Here is a 19,855-nt window from a genome sequence, read left to right on the forward strand (position 1 = left end):
GATTTTAAATGCATTAAAAATGTATTTGGAGTACTACTTGTGCACAATGCACATTTCTTAATATTAAGCCTAAAATGTGTTTTAATGTCACTGTTGATGAGGACTGTATGATCTTTAAATAATATCCGTCGTTAAATGCAAAATATTTAAAGTGTACCTACTTGCAATAGTAAAGTATATATATATACTTCATCACTACTTTCGCACAATTAAAGTGCATTAAGTACAAAATTAGTTGTTCCAATTTAACTTGAAAAATACCCTGCAACTGCATTTTCAGTATTAAAAAAGTGGTATATTTAAAGAATCTTAGAAAGACGTGTCATGCTCACATTTCACCTCAAATTTGAGGAAAAAGCCTGTTTTTCGCAGTGGCATTATTTTTCAAGGACAAGGAAATACTTATTTCTGTAATGAGACAAATGCAAACACTCAGTTTTCATGTTGTCTCTTGTAAAGATATTCTGACACCCAAGGACATTTCTGTGCTGTATTTGTCAGTTTTGGAGGACGTGTTTTCAATGCATTTTCGAGCTCAGACCTTGATAACATCTTATTTTGCAAAACATAATATGTAAATGTATTTACTTTGCATTAAATAAATGCATTTTAAATACACTTTAATTTGCCTTAAAATTTTAAGTTGAATCAACTCAAATATATCACTTAGTACAACTTAACATTTCAAGTTGACCACATTTTTTGAATTGACTGAACTTACAATTTTAAAGGCAGCGAGGTCACAAATCATTTTAAGTTGACTCAACAGTTTTTTTTTTACAGTGAAATATTATATGCTGTAAAAAGTTTTTACCAGTTTCAACTTAAAAACTTAAGTTCATCAGCTGTCTTAATTTTAAGTTGAATCAACTTTAAAAATACAAGTCATTTAAACACTTTATTGTAATGAGTTGAAATGACTTGTACTTTTAAGTTGATTTAACTTAACATTTTAAGGCAGCTGCTGAACTTAAGTTTTTAAGTTGAAACTAGAGAACATTTGTACAGTGTAAGAATGCTACTTTTAAATGTTGTCTGAACCATTTCATACTAATGTTTACAAAATGTTAGATGAACAGGCAACTAAAGTCATTCAAAAAACATTCCAAGAATGATGTATAAATAATGTTTTTATGCTAATGTTTTCAGAACATCATTATTAAATAACTTTGAGCACATGTTCTGTTAACATTACTAGGAGAATGTTTATTTATAACTTTGAAATTTGCATTCTGCGTATGATAAAACTGCACTACTTGTTAAGTTTTGAAAAGAAGGGCCACTTAAGTTATATAGGAAACATTAACAGCATGTTCCATTGTTCATTTTGCAACACTGTAAAAAAAACAAACCAAAAAAAACAAAAAAAAACACAATTTGTTGAGTCAACTTAAAATATTTTTTTGTTACCCTGCTGCCTTAAAATTTTAAGTTCAGTCAACTCAAATAAGTTTAGCCAACTTGAAATGTTAAGTTGTACTAAGTCACAACTTAGATATTTGAGTTGACTAAACTTAAAAGCTGGGCTTGTTACCCAGCTGCCTTAACATTTTAAGTTGAATCAACTCAAATATATAAGTTATCACTTAGTACAACAACATTTCAACACTTTTTTGAGTTGACTGAACTTAAAATTTTAAAGGCAGCCAGGTCACAAATCACTTTAAGTTGACTCAACAATTGTTTTTTTTTTTTTTTTTACAGTGAAGTATTATACACTATAAAAAGTTTTTACCAGTTTCAGCGTAACTTAAGTTCAGCAGCTGCCTTAAAATTTTAAGTTAAATCAACTTAAAAGTACAAGTCATTTAAACATTTTATTGTAGCGAGTTGAAATGACTTGTACTTTTAAGTTGATTTAACTTAACTTTAAGGCAGCTGCTGAACGTAAGTTTTTAAGTTAAAACTAGAGAACATTTGTACAGTGTAAGAATGCTACTTTTAAATGTTGTCTGAACCATTCGGTACTAATGTTTACAAAATGTTAGATGAAAAGGCAGCTAAAGTCATCCAAAAAACATTCCAAGAGTGACGTATAAATAATGTTTTTATGCTAATGTTTTCAGAACATCATTATTTAATAACTTTGAGCACATGTTCTGTTAACATTACTAGTAGAACATTTATTCATAACTTTGAAAGAACTTTCCAGAATGTTCGCTGTTTGCTCGATTGAATAATACATTTACATTCATGCATTTAGCAGAAGGTTTTATCCAAATGAGAGCCGTGTGCATGACTGTTTCTTGATCGGTCAAATCTGACTCATGCAGCTCGTGTTGGGTGCAGGGTTGCCAAGTCTGCATTTTTTCCACGGAATTGCATGCACTACTTTTAAACAGTTGCCATTTTTTCCCCAGTGGGTTCAAGTTTTGAAATATTGCATAAATTACATTTGTCTGAAATGCTTGTATTGAAATGTTTTGCATTTTGCCTATGATAAAACTGTACTACATGTTAAGTTTTGAAAAGAAGGGCCACTGTAGGAAGCATTTGAGATATGGTTATGATCAATGCACATAGCAGTTACCACAAAATATGTATTTTAGGTATGGAAATGATTGCGTTTTCATACTTGGGATATGGTCATAGGCTGCTTTGGGCTGTTTTTGACTGGCATGGGTTAGTTTTGTCACGTAGACCTGGCAACCCATGGGACTTAAAGCCATGACCTTGGTGTTGCAAGCACCACAATCTATTATTTGAGCTAGGAAGGAATATTGTGATTCATAAACATGTTTTGCTTTAATGAATTTAATTTGTGATGTTATTTGTGTATTTCTTTATAGACAAAGCAGCTGGTCCCTCAGACGCAGATGTGATTCGGCCGGAATCCAGCGACGCTAAAACTACATACAGGAGACGACAACAAGTGAGATATAAATGAAATAAAAGCTATTGAAGAGTGAATCTAAGAAAGACGTGTCATGGTCACATTTCACCTCAAATTTGAGGAAAAAGCCTGTTTTTCACAGTGGCATTATTTTTCAAGGACAAGGAAATACTCATTTCTGTAATGAAAATGTTATTTTGTAAATTTCCTTTTTGGGCTAAAATACTGTATGACCTGGACTGGTGAGGATTCAGCTTTACAACAAATGCACTCAATTTCATGTTGTTGGTCTCTTGTAGCGATATTCTGACACCCAAGGACATTTCTGTGCTGTATTTGTCAGTTTTGGAGGACGGTTTTTCATGTATTTCCGAGCTCAGACCTTGATAACATCTTATTTTGGTCTCAATTGAAGGTCAGGAAGAAAAGCAGATCTCCCTGAACTCAATGAGAAGCTCTCAGTGATGTTGTGATCAATTACTGATGAACATTACATCAGTTTACCTTCTTAACTCTCTGGTGCTCTTTGGTAACTTTTGCCTGAAAAATGTTGTTTTGAATTTTTAAAAATCACATCTTCATCAGAATGGTACAAAATTTGGTGACTTTAATGGCATTTGGAATGTGAACGCACAAAAAAATTGAGAGCATGATTTGAGCAGGCTAAATGGTCGTAAAATGGTCACACTTGTGGTCTTCGGGCAAAAATGACCAACCATAGGAAATGAATCGGAAATTGACAAAAACACAAAAGTTCTGAGAAATTAAGCTCTAAAATATGTGTTAATTTTTGTTGCATTTTTATAGAATGTTAATGTTTTGTGTAATAAAATGCTTTTATTTTTTATTTCACTTTCTGTGTTTTGAGGTTTGACTGTAGTAATAAGAATTCATCAGAATCAGCATTTCAAACAAACAAACAAAAAGACTAAACATTTACAAAAAGTTGTCTTTGAGAATGTCTAAATATATATATATATAAAACCCACAACTTAATGCAAATAAGTATTTGTCTAAAAAAATTAGAGAATTTATAGGCCTTTTATCTAGAGCTATATAGGAATCAATGGGCTAAACCATGATAATCGGGCTTCAAAAATTGGATTTTAAATTTTAACTTAAAATACTGCATTACTTGAAAAGTAATAAAAAAATGTATATATTTAAAATTTTGTATTATTTTCAATGGGAAGAAATTTATCATAATTATTGCATAAATATTAATTAGTACCAGGAAATTATCTCAAAATACAAAAGAAAAACGAAAAAATGTTCTAGAACAAAAATACATTACATTGACTTTACTGGGGGGGTCGGGGGGAAGTAAAATTTTAGGTGTCTGGTTTTTTGACCGTGAAGATCACAAGTGTTACTCCCAAATGAGGAGCACCAGAGGGTTAATCCTGTAAAGTCTGACAAATGAAATATAGTTCCAAATATTTTAAATGGAACAGTTTAGTAAAACTTGAGACAAAAAAAGAAGAAGAAAAAAGTAAAACCCCAGCTGAAGGTGCACGTTTGTACAATTAGACTAAAAGACCTTTTACTTGATGATATCTCCAGTTTAACAGCAAAGTTTGATTATTTAGAGACCTTTGAATCAAATATGATAAAGTAGCTTTATATGGTTAAAATGTAAATGTAAATAAGCTATTTTTACTCTAAATGGAATTAAAAATTCCTTGGCAGAAATATGGGAGTGTGGAGTGTATGAAGCATGCAGTGGTAAACTCAGCAAAAACTCTGGAAAGAAACTAAGAATACTAATCGTCTCCAAACCGGTGGACAAACAACATTTCTCAACTTTTTTTTTGGACAAGTATAAAACTGCAGCTTTGCAGATGTTTATTTCTTCCCAAAAAAGGAATGAAATAACTCTCAGGTTGAGTCCATAAATCATATGGAAAGCTGGAAGCTGCCGGGGAACTGACGAATGTAAAGCTCAAGAACTGTGAAGCTCATCTGATTATCTATTTATTACCAAACACACACACGCTGGTGGATCTCCTGTCCGTACAGTAGTGCTGAGAGCAGCAGTGTGGGCCGTAATTATCCGCCGCTCGGCTGATCTCTCGCGGGACTCGCTTGTCATACACGCCCTGCTCCGCGGGATCAAGAAGGAGCTCTGCTTTTACAGAGCGGCCCGCGGTGAGGATGGATGAGGAGACGATGCGCCGCTCCTCTGAGGATTGATCGCACACGCCGGCGTGTCCTGCCGGACGGCAAACCGGTAGAGACAATGGTGCTAGTTAAAGCAGTCAAAGCAGGCAAAAATAAATGTTTCAGACTGAAACAGCACAAACAAGTGTGAATGCAAACGTTCTATCTACTGTATGCATGATCAGATTCATGTGGTTTTGTAAATGTCGTGATGCATTTCATTCACTGTCTTTTTCAACTCAGCTACTCAATCTTCAGCAGTATTGTATGTCATTTACAAGTTATGTAATCAGATTACTTTTTTCAAGTAACTAGTAAAGTAACGTATTACTTTTTAATTTACAGGAGTTACTTTTTTCAAATAAGTAACAGCGGTTACTTTGTTTTCCATTTACTGACTGACAGTTTTAACTTATTCATTTCACTTTTGGTTTGAAAGGGCTATTACGTTTGCAAAAATAGAACTTTTTATATCAAAAGCAAGCCTAATGCCAGAAAAAGTAATGCAAAAGTAATGTGATGCATTATTTATTTATTTATTTTGTACAATTTATTTATTTATTTATTTTTTTACAATTTATGCAATTTTACCTTTTTTTTTTTTTTTTTTTTTTTTTTTTTTTTTTTCTATACATTTACTTACTTTTTCAGGGAGTTATGCAACATTGTAATGCATGCATTTCTTTTAAAAGTAACTTTTCCAAACAACAGAGCAAGAGTTTAAAGAAAAACTGCCCTGTTAAATTGTTGACATCTTTATTTAAGCATAGAAGCTTTTTTTATTTATTTGGGGGAAAAAAACCCCTGCAAACTCAATAAAATAAAAAAAAAAAAAAATTAATTGTTAAAAATATGTGGAAAAAATTCTGAATTCTCAGAAACTTAGAATCACAATGTATACACTTGTAATTCTGAAAATAAAAATCTGAATTGTAAGAGAGAAACTTGCAATTGTGAGAAAAAAAAAAAAAAAGAAGAAAGCCTAAAATAATTTTGAGATAAAAACATTGCAATTATTTATTCATTCTCTGGCACTAAACAAAAATTGCAAGATTATATTTGCAAGATGTAAACTCAGAGTTCTTTAAAAACAACAACAACAACAACAACAAAAAACAAAAAACAACAACAACAAATCAAAATTGTAATTTCAGAATTCAGAGGAAAAAAAATGAATTGTGAGATTCATTCATTGGTATTTTGGGGAAAAAAGTTTGCTATTTTCTTTTTCTTATTTTATTTTATGGCCAAAAGTAGAACTGAAAACGTACAAATAGACACAAAAAATAAGATTCATCCTATCAAGTGAGGAGCAGAAACACAAGTGAAATATAAACGAAATAAAAACTATTAAAAAGTTAATCTTAGAAAGACATGTCATGGTCAGATTTCACCTCAAATTTGAGGAAAAAAGCTTGTTTTCACAGTGACATCATTTTTTAAAGACATTCAAGGACAAGGAAATACTAATTTCTGTAATAAATCTTATTTTAATGCAATATGTTATTTTTAAATTTCCTTTTTGGGCTAAAATACTCTATGACCTTTACGACAAATGCAAACACTCAATTTCATGTTGTTTGTCTTTTGTAGAGATATTCGGACACCCAAGGACATTTCTGTGCTGTATTTGTCAGTTTTGGGGGATGTTTTTCATGGATTTTCAGGCTCAGACTTTAAAAACATCTTGTTTTGTTCTCAATTAAAGGTCAGGAAGAAAACCAGATCCCCCTGAACTCAATGAGTTAAAATATAAACTTGCAATTGTGAAAAAAGCTAAAAAAATTTTGAGATAAAAACATTGCAATTATTTATTCATTCTCTAGCACAAAACAAAAATTGCAAGAATTGCAGAATTGTAATTGCAAGATGTAAACTCAGTTCTTTGAAAAAGAATCAAAATTGTAATTTCAGATTTTCGAGGAAAAAAGTCTGAATTGTGAGATATAGACTCGTAATTTTGAGGAAAAAAAGTTTTCTTTTTCTTATTTTAATTTCATGGCCAAAAGTAGCTTTCTTAAGAAAACTGATAACTTACAAATAGACACAACAATAAGAAAGAAATATATAGACTTCTGATGGATATTTTAATGCCTTAACTTGTCTTGTTTTAAACTAGTGGAAAGAAAATGGCCAAAATATGTTTTAGTGTTTATTCTATTGCACTTTATTCACTTGTGACTGTTTTCAATTCCAGTCCGTATCTAAAAGTTTTTTCTCCACTTCAGCAGCACTTACATACACCAAAACTTACAGTTTTATTCCTCTGTATATTCTAAAGATTTTTACTGAAGGGTTTGTTCATAAAACATTCACTTCATATTTATTTATTAATATTTCTTTTTTAAGTGATAAAAAGGGAAATCCAGAATCCCCTCTATAAAAACTTTTAACTTTAAATGTCAGCAAAATCAACCAAGAATTTTAAACCATTGTTCACAATAGTGGAAAGAAAATGTTCCAAAATACACATTTAAATGCTTTTTATTATTATTATTACCCTTTATCTGTCTGTAAATTTAAGTTTCCAATATATATCTTCAGTTTTTTTATCCATTTCAGAAGCACTTACATACACCAAAACTTAGTTTTATTCCTCTGTATATTCTAAAGATTTTTACTGAAGGGTTTGTTCATAAAACATTCACTTCATATTTATTTATTAATATTTCTTTTTTAAGTGATAAAAAGAGAAATCCAAAATCCCCTCTATAAAAACTTTTAGCTTTAAATGTCAACAAAATCAACCAAGAATTTTCAACCAGTGTTCACCCTAGTGGAAAAAAAACACCCAAAATACAAATTTAAATGTTTGTTTTATTACACTGTAAATTTAAATTCCAATATATACCTTGTTTTTTTTCTCCACTTCAGTAGCACTTACATACACCAAAACTTACAACTTTATTCCTCTCTATATTCTAAAGATTTTTACTGAGCGGTTTGTTCATAAAACATTCACTTCATATTTATTTAACATGTTGTTGATTTAGTATTTAATGATTTTCAAAGTGATAAAAAGAGAAATCCAAAATCCCCTCTATAAAAACTTTTAACTTTAAAATCTCAACAAAATCAACTAAGAATTTTAAACCAGTGTTCACACTAGTGGAAAAAAACCCAAAATACATATTTAAATGCTTATTTTATTACACTGTAAATGTAAATTTCAATATATATCTTAAAGTTTTTTCTCAACTTTAGTAGCAGTTACATACACCAAAACTTACAGTTTTACTCCTCTCTATATTCTAAAGATTTTAACAGAAGGGTTTGTTTATTTAACATTCACACTGATTTATACAACACTTTATTCTTACAAACTGAAAACGTCACTGTGATTGTGAGTGATGACAAGAGAGATCCAAAATCCCTTCTGTAAAAACTACTAACTCTAATATGTCAACAAAATCAATAATTGAACCAATGTTCAGATGTTTTGTAAATTTTACAAATTAGTGCATATTTAAGTAGGTGATGCATCATTTGCATATTTAAACATGACATTTCAAAAAACGTGTGACTAATCAACTGGAAAGTATTAGTTACAATTTTTTTTATCCTGTTCACCTGTAGTGCATTAGTTTTTCCTTGTATGTCTCTCAGTGAAAATATCAGTATTTGGGTTTGAAACAATGTGAGAGTGAGTAAAAAAAAAACATTTTTATTTGTACATGAACTTCTGGTTTAAAGGCCTCATGATACAGTCGAGTTCAAATACTACAGCGGCTTGTGGTGATTTAATAGCTATCAGAGTCAAGATTCTTTTAGACTTCTAGTGTCTCAGTGGCATTTGCTGCTTGCTTGGTTTGATTTGGTTTGATTTTCTATAGAGGCCAAAAGGACATACAGCAAGAGACCACTGGCTTTACAAAGTGTTCCCCAAAGACCAGGCCTTTTACCTTCAGACGCTCCTGTACACTTACAGAGCACTTTATCTGATCCCCATCGTGCATCCCTGAGATCCGGCCTTTTTCTCTACCCTGTGTAAAGTCTTAAAGCTTGAATTACTGTTCAAGTCTTCCGGCTGGAATAGCAATGGGCCGTCTGAAATACACTGCTTACTGTAGATAAACAATAAGAGCAGACCTTTGGCCCGCAGGTACTGCCTCATTTTATCAGGTCCTCCTCTATTTAAAGTAGCAGCGATTGCATCTCAGACGGCATTAGCGCAGACGCGGTGCGTCATTAATCTTGCGCCGTAATGAGTTCCTGGGCATGTTTACTGTCGACGAGCTTATGAAATCAAAGAGGAGTTGCCACATAAATGCTAAACGAACGCTGACTCCACATCGCAAACCAGAGTTTTATGATGCTTATAAGATTATGCTCACCTGGAATAAGGTAGAAAGTTGCAATGAAATGCAAATCAAACTTCCTGTATTGCTGCGATTTAATCTGGTAACCGTGTTTACACTAATTGCTACATTAGACCTAAAACAAGAAGACTACTAATCAAAAGGTCTCTACTGCTCATTAAGGCTGCATTTATTTGAGCAAAAATAAAGTGAAGACTGTGAAATGTTGTTATATTTTCTGGTGGTGCAAACCTCAATTTTCAGCATCATTACTTCATTAAAATGACCAAAAGTGACAAAGACATTTATAATGTTACAAAAGATTTCTTTTTCAAATAAATGCTGTTCTTTTGAACTTTATATTCATCTGTGAATCCTGAAAAATAAAACGTATAGCGGTTTCCACAAAAATATTGTTCAGCACAGCTGTTTTCAACGTTGATAATAATCAGAAATGTTTCTTGAGCAGCAAATCAGCATATTAGAACTAGATAAGAACTAGTTTGTCAAGACAAACTTTAGGTTGGCTTGAGAAAGCCTAGCCTGAAAGTTTAAAGCAGCTGTAAAAGCTATAAAGTTTTAAACTTTATATAGATGGATTATATGATTAGTATGTTGCTAGCATGGTTAGCATGTAGGTACCATGTCTATAACTATTTTTCTAGCATTTCCAACCATTTTTAACATATTACTAGCATGTTGTTAGCATAATTAACATGTTACTAATGTGATTAGCATGTTATTAGCGTGTTGTTAACATGTTTTAGCATGATTAGCAAGTTACTAGCATGATTAGCATGTTGTTAGCTTGTTTCTAGCATGATTAGCATGTTACTAGCACGATTAGCATGTTGATAGCATGTTTCTGCCATGATTTCCATTTTATTAACATGTCTTAAGGTGATTAGCAAGTTACCATGTTTCCAGTCGGTTTCTAGCATGATTACCATGTTGCTAGCATGTTGCTAGCATGTTTCTTAACATGATTAATAAGTTACTAACATGATTAGCGTGTTTCTACCATGTTGCTAGCATGTTTCTGGCATGGCTAGCAAGTTATTAGCATGTTTCTAGTGTGATTAGCAAGTTAGTAGCATGTTGCTAGTCTGTTTCTAACATGATTAGCATGTTGTTAGCATGTAACTATCATGTAGCTATTACGTTTCTAGCATTACTTGCAAGTCATTAGCATGTTACTAGCATGTTGCTAGCATGATTAACATGTTACTAACGTGATTAGAACGTTACTAACATGTTGTTAACATGTTTTAGTATGTTTAGCATGTTTCTGCCATGATTTGCATGTTATTAACATGTTTTAACGTGGTTAGCAAGTTACTACCATGTTGTCAGTCTGTTTCTAGCATGATTAGCATGTTGCTAGCATGATTACCGTGTTACTAGCGTGTTGCTAGCATGTTTTTTTAACATGAATAATAAGTTACTAACATGTTTAGCGTGTTACTAGCATGTTTCTGGCATGGCTAGCAAGTTATTAGCATGTTTCTAGCATGATTAGCATGTTATTAGCATGTTTCTAGTGTGATTAGCAAGTTAGTAGCGTGTTGCTAGTCTGTTTCTAACATGATTAGCATGTTGTTAGCATGTAACTATCATGTAGCTATTATGTTTCTAGCATTACTAGATGGATGATTAGTATGCTACTAACATGTTGCTATCATGTTTCTAGCATGACTACCAAGTTACTAGCATGTTTCTAGCATGTAGCGTGTTTGTCAAGCCAACCTAATGATTTCTGAAGGATCATGTGACACTGAAGACTGGAGTAATGATGCTGAAAATTCAGCTGCGCATCACAGAAATAAATTACATCTTAAAATAGATTCAAACAGAAATCAGCTGTTTTAAATTGTGATAATATTTACAATTTTTACTGTAGTTTTGAGTAAATAAATGCAGCCTTGGTGAGCAGAAGAGACTTCTTTCAAAAACATAACAAATCTTAAATATTCCAAACTTTTGACTGGTAGTAAATGCATATATAAATGCAGATGTTTGTAGGCTTCTAAACTTGCTTTTGTGCATCGCTGCTTTATGAAAATCAACTGCAATTTATAATGAACACATCTGCATTATAATTATAGAGCATTTTATATACCGTCACAGCAGTGCACCAGTTCAAAAAAGTTTGCAGAGCAACTTAATGAAATTTCGCATATTTCTAGGTTTAAAGACAGGCAAGAGCACGTTAAATATGTTCAAAGGCATGCAGTACATTGCCTGTAAGCGAAGCACATGTCAGGCATTAGTGTTCATGGAATGTCTGATCTTGCTAATCACATGTTATACAGCAAGTAAGGAACCACGCTAATTGGCTTACTAATAAGTCCTAGCATGAAGTTTCTGTATGCATATCGTCGCTTTTCAAAGGTGCATGCTAGCGAGATTATTAACCAAGATGCACGCGTGTCTCACCGTGGCCCTGGAAGATGCAACATCAAAGCTGTTCCTGATGAGCTCGACTTTCAGATGCAAGATTAGAAAGAGAAATCAGGCCTGATGTGTCATGGATTTACAGACTCGGATCAAGGTTGTGAGGTTTCTTATTGCATTAATGCATGTGAAAATATGATTCAAAAAAGGAGAGTTTGCAAATGCATTTCGCCAAAGAACAAAGACTCCATTGGAGACAAATGAGGATCATGGGAAAAGGCGTTTCGGTGTCTCTCATCTGCATAAAATGATTTCCTGAGTGCGTTTTCTCATGCATTTCTATTCAAACTAGCAGCAAATTTGAGTAAAACATCAAAAATGAGCGAAAGCTCTTAAGCAGGGATAAAAAGAGGTTGGATAAGACTTATTCAACCTGATTCTGGGTCGTGCAAAACAGGAGGGCAATTTTCGAAGCTCCATAAACACGGGTAATAAACTGTTTCTTTTCACGAGAGCTTTTCAAGATGATTTAGACCTGGAGGAGAGCATAAAAACACACAATCTCGGGCTAAGAAGCTTCTTTCATTGTTGCAGTCATAATAGATAAAACTCCGTCCGTGGAAGTTTATTCCCGAGACAACAGGCGAACGTCCATCTCGAATGCTTTTAACAGCGATGCGCTGAATGAGATGGAGCTGTCACTTCAAATAGCGTCTGAGGAAAGGGCTTCAATAAGACTTTAGCTCTTGTAAATGTGTCTGAATCTCGTTTCTGTTTTTTACTCGTATGATGAAATGTCAGTCATATGTCAGAAAGACGTTACGCTCATCCCATTCCAGATTCCTTCATCACGCAGCGGCTAATACGACGTGACGGAGGCCTTCCATGTGGAAAAAGGAGAAGACTGTAAATGCAATTTGGCTGTTTTTCAATCAGATATTATCTAGAGATGTGCACGAGTGTATAGAAATGTAGAGACTGCTCAAATGTCAACAATGCGTTTTAATGTGATTCCAAAAAATGCAGTCATTGTTTTTAAGTGAGGAACCTAGATGAGTTTGTTCATCAGATTTGTAGAAATGTGTCATTGCATCACCGTCTCACCAATGGATGTGAATGGGTGCCGTCAGAATGAGAGTTCAAACAGCTGATAAAAACATCACAATAATCCACAAGTAATCCACACCACTCCAGTCCATCAGTGAACATCTTGAGAAGACAAAAGATGAAACAAATCCATCATTGAAATGATGAAACAAAACAAAACAAAAATTTAGAAGTGTTTATTTGGAATATTTGTGTGTTGAAGCACTAAAATTCTGCATTGAAAATAAATAAAAACTAAAAAGTAAGAATTATAACTATTAAAAATTACAAAAAAAGCACAAAACAAAATGACTAAAAATGAAATGCTGAAATAAAACTTAAACAAAAAAGTGTTTATTTGGAAACTAACAGAAATATTTGTATGTTGAAGCACTAAAATTATGCACTGAAAATAAAAAACTAAAACTCAAAAGTAAAAATTATAACTATTAAAAATGACAAAAGCACACAACAAAATAACTAAAAACAAAACTTAAACAAAAGAGTGTTTATTTGGAAACTAACAGAAATATTTGTATGTTGAAGCACAAAAAATCTGCACTGAAAATAAATTTAAAAAAAGTAAAAATAAAATTAAAACTGCTAAAATGACAAAAGCACACAGCAAAATGACTAAAAATTAAAGTAAAATTGAAATGCTGAAAGTAAATTTAAACTAAAATAAGAAATGCTGCTTTGGGAACGGAGCCGAGTCCATAATCCATAATGACGCTTCCTCCATTAAAAAAGTGGTCTGGTCTGAATCAGGAGAGAAATCTGCACAGATCAAGCACCGTTTACAAGCCAAAACAGCTCTAAACAAATATGTGGCTGGATTTTGATGTGAGAGACAACAGGAAATTGACTTTTTCATTGGAGGAAACGTTATTATGGACAGTTGTTTGGACTCTCATTCTGACGGCACCCATTCACATCCATTGGTGAGTAAGTGATGGAATGACACATCTACAAATCTAATGAACAAACAAACTCATCTACATCTCTGATGGCCTGAGGATGAGCACATTTTCAGCAAATGTATTTTTTTTTTGCTAAAAAACACTAAAAATCTGTTCACCTTCGAGATGAGGCAAACGATCCTCATTTAAAGCCACAGACGAGGTCCGCAATGACGACGTGTGTTTTTCACTGAACATATACTCATTTTCTCTCCTCAGACGGAGCGCGCTGCGCTTTAACCCATCGGAAATTCACGCCTCGGGCTTCGCTAGGAATATTCTAATGTTATACAGGTGAAAATAGGTACGGCACTATATCATGGTGAAGGGATATGGCTTTTGGCTGATAATATGACAGCTAGAGAAAAGTGAGCGGTTAGGGAGCGATGTCCCGCCAAACTTCCATGAAGAAAGCGTAAATGAGCTCGCTGAACCAGGGAATGAGGTGATAGATTTTAATCAAGCTAAAGGCGCCCAAGAGACCCGCAGTAAAACTGAAAAACAGAGCGCGGCTACTGCGCTGTTGTGCGATGAGGAGAAACGATATGCTCGTCTGAAGACACGAGAACAGAGCTAAAACACAAAAGATGCTTATTTCATTACGACATAAAATTCTCATTCTGTATTAGAAGATTCATACATTATAAACATGCATTATTACTTTACTAGTAATTGTACTTAATGTTTTCATCTGCTGGATTCCCAAACGGTGTTTGCAAGTTGATAAAAAGGTAACAATTCATTTTGTGAAATGTAAAATTTAAATATGCATGATATAACTTGCAATTAAATAATCAAATCGACACCTGTTATTTAATTACATAACTATATACAGTAGTCAACATTTGAAGTGGATCAAAAAGTTCATCAGAGTTGTTCTAAGACAAGAACGGGTTTTGTTTTTGGGACAACGTTGAAAGGTTTTGATCCACTTCAAATGTTGACTACTGTGCTTTAATTTGAAGCTACATGTTTCAAAGTGAACTGGGGTGCGGTGTTCATGTACATGTGAGCACTTCATTATTTGAATTTTTTTTTTTTTTTTTTTTGGTTTACAGTAAATACATTGAAATCTATCACTGCATGTTCTGAGAGTTTAATGTACATTTGCAAACACAGCTTGCACTAAGTTTACATTTTGAACGTCTGACAGTGAAGAATTTAGTTAAATAAATATGTTTAAAACGTTAGTATTGTCATTTGTACTGTAAATTAATAAATGTTTATTGTATTTATATGCTAATATATTTCTAATTTTTTGTAATTATAGTTAAAACATTAATAATAATTAATAAAAAAATTTAATAAATTTACTTTGTATTGTAAATAATAAATGCTTATATTTATCACTATCATTAATATAATTTAAAAAAAAATAATAGTTGTTGTTTTTGTTGTTGTCATCATAATAACTACTATCATTATCATAAATAAGTTAAAAAATATATATTATTATTATTGTAAATAAGAAATACTGCTGCTGATGATATTTATTATTATTATTATTATTATTGTCATAAATGAAAATACTAAATAATTAACAATTATTGTTATTAAAAAGTTACATATAATTTATTTTTATTATTGTAAATACAAAATTGTAAATATTATCATATTATTTTTATTGCTATAATTATCATAAATGAAATAATAATTGTAGTTAATAATAATAACAACTATCATTGTCATAAATAAAATATTTTAAATAAATGCTGCTGATGATATTTATTATGATCATTATCATAAATGGAAATATAAAAATAGCAATTATTAAAATGTTAAAATAGTTAAATATTAATTAAAATATTAAAATAGTTAATTTTTTTTTATTAATAACTGTTACTAAAAAAGTTTTAAAAAAATGTAAATAAGGCTGCTGCTGATGATATTTATTGCTATCATAATTGAAAATAATAATAGTAGTTGTTGTCATAATTGTGGATAATAATTATAATAATAACTACTATCATTATCATAAATAAGTGAAAATTATATTATTATTATTATTATTATTATTGTAAATAATAGATGCTGCTGATTATAGTATTTATTATGATCATTATCATAAATGAAAATAATAATAATTAAATAATAATAACAATAATTATTATTATACTTATTATTCTTTTTATGATTATTATTATTGTCATAATGTTAGGTGGTAGTGGTAATAATAATAATAATAATAATAATAATAATAACAATAATAATAATAATAATAATAATAATAATAACCGTTATCTTAAATAATAAGCGCAAAAAAAAATTATTGTAAATAGCACGTGTGGCTGCATTATCATAATTGAAAACAAAAACAGTAATAATAATAATAATAATAATAATAATAATAATAATAATAATAACAGCAATAATAGTTGTTGTTCTCATAATTTTGAATAATAGTAGTAATAATAATAATCATCATCATTGTTATTATTACTATTATTATAGAGGTTTGAGTCTTAGTTTTAAGTCCAGCTGCAAAGTCAAAATAAATTTACTTACTATAAAAATCAAATAATTTATCTATTCACTTCCATATCATGTGATCATTGATCAGCATCAATGAATATTTGCCTCATTAAACTGAAGTATGAAATAATCTGAGGGAGATGTAAAGTGGATATTTTATGTGTGAGGGGTTTAGTTTGACAATAAAACAAAAGTATTTTAAAAATCCCATGATGCACATTAAACAAGAGACATGAGATAGGAAGAAAACCCCTAGCAACCTCACAGATCACCCTAGCAACCACATGGCAACGCCCTGGCAACCAGCAGCGAGTGTTTGATGATTCAGTCATATATTCAGACGGTGCTTCATCTCGTCCAGCGTCTGACACACTTCACTGCACATGTACAGCGGCGGCCCGTGGGCTCCATCCTGATGAAGCGGCATCGGCCCGTCAAGATCAACCCCCATGAGCCCGCTGGCTTCTGGCGCTGCATCACGACCCATGAATCCTGCAGAAAAAATACGCTTCAGCATATGCACAGAACATCAGCTTCACCTCTGATGTTTTAGCAGAAAAATACACAAATGAATACTGAAATATCTGGCGTTTGAGACATTTGAGATCTCAGAACCTCTGGAGGAGAAGAAATGTTACATTTTGGTTTAATGTCTTTGTATGTGAATGCTCCGCTTGTAATCTGAACTGGATATAATAACTGATCATGCAGCAGCTTCATAGTGTTTGTTCAGCTCTGGCCCAGTCAAACTCAGAACCGTATGAATATGTGATTTGACACAGTTAATCAGCGTCTCTTTCAGAAAAATGCTTAAACTATCCAAATTCATTTGCATTGTAATTATTTTTTTCTCCCGTGTGTGATTACGCACGAATGAACGATAGAGAAAATGAGATGTTGTGGATGACGCGGGAGTCCACGAGCAATAAAACCACGCAATGAAGTATGTTTAAGTGTTGGAAATACGAATCAAGTCAAAGTCGCCGCTCGCGCCGGTTAAATCTGCTCACGCATGCGTGCGGAGAAACGCTGTTATTTTTAACCACACTTTGTATAAACACATTTATTTTCCATGAATAGTAAGTACTGCGGATTGAGCGGAAAATGATTGTTTTTGTCTGCGGCGCGTGCTGAGATTAGGACGTGCTGTAATTTACAGTGCATACTTTTGTTTGGGTCCTAAATCCTTTGAGACGCGTTTCATTACCGCTTTTAAACAAAAAGACTCAAAACAAATAAAGCATCAAAGTTTTGTAGAGATTAGCTGGAATCAGGCCTTGCAAGATTAGGAGGAGTTTGTTTGTTCATCTGATTTGGAGAAATGTGTTATTGCATCACCGTCTCACCAATGGATGTGAATGGGTGCCGTCAGAATGAGAGTCCAAACAGCTGATAAAAGCATCGCAATAATCCACAAGTAATCCACACCACTCCAGTCCATCAGTTCACATCTTGAGAAGACAAAAGATGAAAAATCCATTAATATGTTTTTAACTTCAGTCCATAATAATGCTTTCTTCAGTAAAGAAGCAACAGATCATTCCATAAAATAAAACATAATAAAATAAAATAAAATACAAATCTGCCATGGGAATGTTGGGATATTTGGGATAAATGTGCTTAATTGCCAAGAAAATACAAAACTTAAAAACAAATAAAATAATAAATAAAATAAAATAAAATAAAATAAAATAAAATAAAATAAAATAAAATAAAATAAAATAAAAAATCTGCTATGGGAATGTTGGGATAAATGTGCTTAATTGCCATGAAAATACAAAACAAACAAAAAATAACAAAACAAAATAAAATGTAATAAAATAAAATAATAAAATAAGATAAAATAAAATACAAAAAAGTGGTCTGGTCTGAATCGGGTGAGAAATCTGTTTCTTTTGTTTTTTTTTTAACTAAATAAATGAAGAAAATTAAATCTGTTCAGTGTGAAAAAGCAAGTTAAAAAGTATAAATGTAAATAAAATGAAATGTAAACAAAATGTAAATAAATAGTAATATTCAGTTTTTAAATTTAAGATCAAAACAATTTATAATTGCTGAGATATCTTCAATTATGAATAAATTGTAAACTGTATATTAGTATTTACACATTTGTAATTAATTTTTTTTTTATTAAACATGACATTTTGAATAAGTATTTCAATAATCGTAGTTTACAATCATCATTACAACTTTAAAAAAAAATCAGTACATTTTTACTTTGTCATGTACTGTGTGAATTTGTAATGAAAAACAATGATTATTGGAATACTTTCAGGTTAAAATTTTAGGTATAATAAAAAAAGTAAAAAAAAAAAGAAAAGAAAAGAAAAAAAAGTAAAAAATTTACTGTGTATTTTTTTATTATTTATTTTTTTACTTTTTTTTTTTTTTTTTTTTTTTTTTTTTTTTTTATTAGACATGAAAATTTTAACCATTCCAATAATCAGTTTTTCATTACAGCTTCCGAAAAAAAAAAAAAAAAAAAAAAATTACACAGTAAATTTTTACCTGTTTTTTTTTTAATTAACTTTTTTATTAAACATGACATTTTTAATAAGTATTCCAATAATCGCTGTTTTTCATTACAACTTCAATAAAATAAAATAAAATAAAATAAAATACTTTTAAGTAAATAAGTAATTTTTCCACGAAACTCGTGGAATTAAATGTGAAATTTAGAAAAAGTATTTTATTGTAAAATGTGGTCAAATAATCATTTTATTTAGTTTTTTTTTTTTTTTTTACAGTGTACATTTTTATAAATGTTTTATTAGCTTATTTAATGAAATGTAACATTTTCAATCAGAAACTGCTAGTAAATTTCACAAAAGATTACAAAGAAACATTTATTTAAATGTCAAATTTTACATTTATTTATTTATTTATTGACATTTTTTGTACTTGATGTTTGGAGGTTTTTCATTTTAACAACTCCTTTTGTCTTCCACAAAAGAAAGAGGGTCATCCAGGTTTGAAACGACACGTCCTTGAGTAAATCCACTTTATTTTGGGTGGACTGTTGCTTTAAAGCTCAAATAAAGCCCTGGAACAGATGTGGGGCACGAATAAACATTTACCCGTGTGAATCCTCCGGCTTTGCAGTTTCCTTTTGTTGTGACCTCAAATCATGAGGAGACGCAGAAAAGCAGAGATGTGTTGTGGAGAGCCGGTAATTGCGGAGGGTTGGGACTGTGAAAGTGCTGTGAATGTGTGTCAGTCCGATCTGAGCGGCTCCTGATGAGACTCGAACAAAGACTCTGTTGTTGAACACAGAAGTTCAAAGGCGTCGTCGGCCTCTAATGCCTCTTTTGAGCTCTGCTGATGACAATAGCGGCTCATCTGCGGGAGTGACTCCATCAGCAGCCTTAAGACAAAAATACAGAAAGCCTGATCAACAGAAAGCTGTATTTTATCTGTCTCGCTCAACACGCAATCCAGTAATTAGCAGGTCTTATATTGTGTGACAACGTGCAAATGATGGGCTTTAGGAGTCTGACCCGCTAATTAAAACCCCGACCCCTTAAAACACGTCAGCAAACGGTTGTAGGGTCCTAAAAAGTGCATATAATGAGCGATTGTATGTCTGCCTATTTCAGAATGAACATTTTATCTGCTTTTTTTCATTCGGGTATCACACAAATGTTTTTTGTTTA

General features: G+C 31.7%; 1 protein-coding gene across 1 annotated transcript in view; it reads left to right on the forward strand.

Moving 5' to 3' along the window:
- Positions 1–19,855, forward strand: part of LOC127183328 (MAM domain-containing glycosylphosphatidylinositol anchor protein 2) — a 274,658-nt gene that overhangs the window by 49,077 nt on the left and 205,726 nt on the right. Inside the window, exon 2 of the mRNA XM_051139299.1 lies at positions 2,790–2,872. The gene's annotated coding sequence lies outside the window, so the exon portion shown is untranslated. The remainder of the gene's footprint in view (positions 1–2,789; positions 2,873–19,855) is intronic.

The sequence above is a fragment of the Labeo rohita genome, chromosome 20 (genome assembly GCF_022985175.1).
Source record: "Labeo rohita strain BAU-BD-2019 chromosome 20, IGBB_LRoh.1.0, whole genome shotgun sequence".
Taxonomy (NCBI): domain Eukaryota; kingdom Metazoa; phylum Chordata; class Actinopteri; order Cypriniformes; family Cyprinidae; genus Labeo; species Labeo rohita.